The following is a 6,131-nucleotide window of genomic DNA, read 5'->3' on the forward strand; positions in this document are numbered from 1 at the left end:
ATTTCACAACAAGTTCAAACTTTTAAACCATGAAGTTTAAAGTGTCGATGGTACGAACAAGTATTATGGTGTTACATGGCCTTAACCTTTAAAAGTAACACAGTCCCACAAATTAATGTTGTTTGACATAGCTGAATAGGGGTCATCGTGACCCAGCAGTGTTGATTAAACGTTTAGCACAGGTTATGTCTCTTATTACAAATCACGCAATATAGCTGTCATATCAATGATATAAAACAATCACTCATCCCACTTACTCTTTCTATTCCCAAATGTATTACATGCGTCAATCAATACATTCTGATCAAACGCAGCTGTTCCATTCCGGCACACTTATATATCATCGCAAAGCAATATCATCAAGTCTTCTCAGGCTTCAGTTGTCATTGAAGCTCTGTTACTTTTATCCACCTAGTAGTGTTGGTCCGATTAATTGAAATAATCGAAGATTGGTCGTAGTGACTAAACGACCAAGCAATCGATCATAATTTCTCATAATCGAACACAACCAATTTTGGAACACTTGTTTTCATTAACAATATTTTTCACATGGTTGGATTTGTCTGTTACATTTTGTTGGCACTACAAGTTCTTTTAAAGTCATTATTGAATTTATCTTAAAGGCTCCAAGAAATTTATGTTCCTAACATACTAGTCATCCTTTAATAATGTGAAATTTGGCCAAAACGCCCCAAAAGAACTACATGTTTTTTCCTTATTTTTATGTGCATTAACACATTTCATAAATGACGCTAACCAATTATTTTCGATGATTGATCGGTTGTAATGAACCAATAATCAATTATGAGATTTTAACCAATTCCCAACACTACCAACTAGTAATCAATACTGAATTTGTATATTTTCCAAATACTGTATTTTTAAACATTATGGCCAAGGAGTGAGCAAGTTTAGTTTTACGCCGCACTCAGCAATATTCCAGCTATATGGTGGAGGTCTTTAAATATTCGAGTCTGGACCAGACAATCCAGTGACCAACTGCATGGGCATCGATCTATGCAACATGTGTCAAACAAGTTAGTGAACCTGATCATCCGATCCCGTTAGTCGCCTTTTTGACAAGCATGGGTTATTGAAGGTCAATTCCAGCCCGGATCTTCAGGGGTCCTTGGTCAAAGAAACACTGTAGATTGTATGAAGTATATTGAGAAATGTTGAAAGTTGAAAAGGTGCACATTGTTTTTCTTGGTTGCTTGAATTGACAACTTGAACATGCTTAAATCGTACTTTTGACGTCTGAGAACACCTGGTGAACGTCCGCCCCTTGCCCTAACACATCAATCTCGTGTCCAGACACCGAAACCACAAACAACAACAACCCCAAACTCCACTCCCTCCCCCAACACACACACACACCTCATTGTCAGCTCCAGGGTCCCTTAGTACTCGAGGCCCCTTTTGTGTAATTATTTAATTCAACCTTATACATAAGTCTCGACAACACCAGAGTACCAAAGCCTCAACAATATGATGACATCATCAGTGAATGAGTGGCCAACTGAACCATTAATTCAACATCGCCGCCCGGATGTAAGACAAGCAATAGGGGTTGTTACTCCTGGTTATAGCTTGTTACACCACTTATGTAACTGTGTATGGTATCATGCCTACCGGTGGTGTACCGTTTGGAAGACAGGCTGGTGACGAGTTTTACCCGTGGCGCAGATCAGCTGGGGCAATAATACTCAATTACATACACAGTTGGTTGGGCTGCATTATTAAAACGGTTTATGTTGTAATAGCAGCCGCATGATGGCTGTTGATACCAATGTGTATACAGTAGCACTGATTTTTTAACTTTAAAAAAGTCACAGGGCACGAATTGTGAGATAAAACTGAAGATAAAACTGAAATATATGGATAACAAATATAGGTGAGGTGAGGTGAAATTGGGTTTAACGTCGAGCTTGAGAATATTTCGCTCATATGACGACGTGCATACGAGTGTATGTGTATGTGCGGCTGCTTGTACTAGCCCAGACTGAAGCTGGTTTTATAGTGCTAGCCCACTGAGATACCATGCCGCAGTGAAGCATGAATACCCCACTCAGACACATTATACTGACTCCGTGACGACCAGTCCTTGTTGTACCCATTAATGCCGAGCGCCAAGCAGGGACCAACAAGTACCATATTTTAACGTTTTTTTGGTATGACGCGGTTGGGATCGAACCCGCGACCTTCCGCACTTCGGGTGGACGCTCTAACCACTACACCAAGGAGGCGGCCAGAACAAATATAGATGCGCGGACACACTACAGTGGCTATAACGATGAATCGCCATGAGATGCGTGTCTTTCAAGTCCTAACGAAATGGATGAAGATATAAATCATCTTTCTCCTCTTGAAGACAATCCATTCCTCTATATGATTTGATTCGCGGCTGCTTTTGTAATCAGTAAATTTCAAGTTTATTTAACCTTTGGCCCAAGTCTGATTCGAATGAGGAGACATCCAAGTAAAACTGTCCAATTAATATCATGCATTTTAGAGACAATTTTCTTGGGAGGTTGAGAGGGAGAATGTAGTTTTACGCCGCCAGTAGCCATATTCCAGCTATGTCATGCCTAGGAATACAAAGGACTGACTGACTGACTGACTGAGTTTGGTTTTACGCCACTTTTAGCAACATTCCAGCAACATCACGGCGGGGGACACCAGAAATGGGCTTCACACATTGTGCCCAAGTGGGGATTCGAACCCGGGTCTTCGGCGTGACGAGCCAACGCTTTAACCATTAGGCTACCCCACCGCCCCGAATACAAAGGAAGAGGCTTCACACCATTCACTCTTGTGGGGAATTTAGTTGTTGTTCCTTTTAGATATATCAACACCACCGCAGTGAGGCTACTGCAGAATCATTTATTGCCGGCTGTTGTGGAACATTTGAATAAGGTGTACGTGGCATATGAAGTCAGGTGGAAACAGTGTTCCTGGCAGATCGGGGTCGGGTGGATCTTGTGTTCCTGGCAGATCGGGGGTCAGATGAATTTTGTGTTTCTGGCAGATCGGGGGTAAGATGTATCTTGTGTTCCTGGTAGATCGGGGGTAAGATGATTCTTGTCTTATTGGTAGATTGTCGGTCAGACGAATCTTGTGTTCCTGGTAGATTGTCGGTCAGATGAATCTTGTGTTCCTGAAAGATCCAGGGTCGCACGAATATTGCGTTTCTGGTAGATGCGGTGTAAGAAGATTCTTGTGTTCCTGGTAGTTCGGGGATCGGACGGATCTTGTGTTCCTGGTAGATCGGGGACCGGACGAATCAAATCGGAACATGAGTCTCATTAACCTGTTCAGAAAATGACCTACTTTTCAGCCGATCCGAATTTTCTCGTGTGACAGTGAAAATAGACATCACAAACAACTATGGTTACACTGAATTCCAATTCCTTGTTTCATAGGAAAATGGGATTTACAAATGAATTTTAATTTTAAACTTTAGTAACATCGTATTTTTACATTTTATGGCGAGGTGTAGGCAGCATGACCTTAACTAAGACGTCACAGACTGTCCCTGTTTGATGAGGTCGTAAAATGATTCACAGTGCATCTGGCACACTGGTTACACCTGTTATGTGTTTATTTGCGCTTATTCAATGTAGTTCTGTAACGCACAGTGTGATTGATATAATATCAAGTTCGTACCAGACCGCCAAACTTTTCTAGCGGGAGAGCCTCGTTTTGAGATTTCCATGTTTCCGTTTGTCAGAGTTCGCTGTACGACAGAGCACGCTGCACGCCGTGTTTGCAAGGATTACAAGGAGCGTAGTGTTGCAATATACAAGTGTTTAGATGTATCAAATAATACTGATAAATAATTTATATGTATTCGGTTAAATGAATTGGTCCCAAAATTCTGGACTGGTTATTGTACGAAGTTGCGCAATAGGACGGGACCCAGTCAACAGGAAACGCGACTGTTGTGTAACCAATGTTTTGACTTGCTTGTGTTCCTGGTAGATCGGGGACCGGACGAATCTTGTGTTCCTGGTAGATCGGGGGCCGGACGAATCGTGTGTTCCTGGTAGATCGGGGGTCGGACGAATCTTGTGTTCCTGGTAGATGAACCAAATGTGCGCTTGTTATTTTTCTCTACTAATAAACAAAATAGAGTCTTCATTTTATTCATGGCGAGACAATATAATAATGAGAATAATAATGAGAATATTTATAACCCGCCTTTTCTAGGCTAGATATCAGCTCAAAGCGCACTATCCGATCATTATTACTCCGAAGCTGTTTGTTAGGCGCTAGAAGGTTTTTAATTGTCTTACGACCTATTTCACCGGGTACCCATTTACTGCTGGGTGAACAGAGGCAATTTTGAACAAACTCACTTGCCTAAGGTGAGACCATATGTATCACATGTGCTTCATTGTGGGGCAGGACTGAAGTCCTTGAAACTCTCAGGAGTCAAACTGCCAAACACAGTCACCCATCCAAGGACTCTCGGCTCCCAACGTTTTAAACTTCAAATGATTGTGACCTGAGCTCTTTGGACAGGACCACACGCCACCACAATACTAACTGATAACAACATTTTAAAATAAGTTTCATTGTTGTTTCATTGTTGTTTCACAATGTTGCAGCTACGTGATCACAGTCTGAAAACAACAGTCGATCCTGTTATCATTACAACACTACGTCTGATTGTTATGATTGGACGCATTCGTGACCAACTCGGGTTATTCCGGGACAAGCCGAATAGCGACTCGTGCCCCTCTGGAAGGATTTCATATTGGCTCATGAACATCAGAACTACTTTAAACTAGAACGATAACTCTATCCCTGTTTGAAAATCACCGAAGCACATGTACATTGTATTGCTAGGTTGTTTGTTTTGGGGGTTTTGTTACTTAATTGTTTTAAAGAATTAAACTTCTTTGATACAACCAAAAGAAGGAGAAAAACATATTTGTTAAAGACATATTCTAATGTAATTATTACCTGCTGTTCACCTTATATTTCCAATTATGTTAATTTTCTTAATAGCGTTTAATCATCACAAATGGGAATTGTTTTATTGAATATACAAATAAAATAATAATTTTTCAGCTACATTAAATCCCAAAGCAGATACTCCAAAAATGACTTTAAAATATTTCTCAAACTGAACATTCGTGTAACCTTGCTGTCACACCCCCAGTGGAATTTTAAATGAATTCGCTGAGTAAAATATGAATGACCAAAAAACGTCGCCCCGTTATTTTTGTAGCCAAAATATATTTTACAAAGTCAGACTAAAATATCCCCAGAGCTATGAAATATAAGCCCAATGTTAAAGATTAAGGTTGATTAGTTACATACAAATACGATAGTATTGTTTTGAAACTCGTAGCGATTATAATTACATTTCCTAAAATTGGTCGAAGCGCACGTACAATCTCCATAACAACCCCCGCAAGATCGTCAGAAATACACTCAGTTGGACCCATGAGAGCAGTTATGTCAACAAACGCACGTGCGTGTATTTGAATCTCTCACCTTCAATCGCATGATTCGTATTAAAAACTTTATAATAGGCAGAAAAATCCTTTTAGATACGTTCTTTGTACTTTCAATATGACGATATATATTTTTCATGATTTTTTAAACAACGACATAATGCCATAAACGATTTAAAAGCTCGGGATTATTTTTATCAAAGCACCGCGCTCATTTACGGGCGTTCTGACTGATTTTCGCACATAACAAGTATCGAGTTGGGGACTTCTTGAGGCTACGGAAAGGGGCGAAATGTGACGAATGGACGAGGTGGGTCTTGTGGTCATGCTCGGATAATCGTCTTACAATTAGGGAGAAAAATAATGCTCATAATATCAATCACTGGTCCAGACTCGATTTTGTTTTTTACAGGTCACCATCGTATAGCTGGGATATAGCTATTGCTGAAGGTGGCGTTGACAATAAACGAAGTGAAATGCTGGAGCTTTATTTTGCTCACAGCACGTTACTGGTCATTTTACGTGTGCTTCTAATCATTTCAGCATGGCGAAAAAAACAAAAATAATATACACATTCTTTGCTGTAACTGGTAAGCGGTCTGAATGGTGGAGCTACTGTCACCGTGAATTATGGACATAACAAAAACACATCAAGCAGTTAAAATC

Source organism: Haliotis rubra, unplaced genomic scaffold (genome assembly GCF_003918875.1).
Source record: "Haliotis rubra isolate DU_JTF1 unplaced genomic scaffold, ASM391887v1 Scf523, whole genome shotgun sequence".
Lineage (NCBI taxonomy): Eukaryota > Metazoa > Mollusca > Gastropoda > Lepetellida > Haliotidae > Haliotis > Haliotis rubra.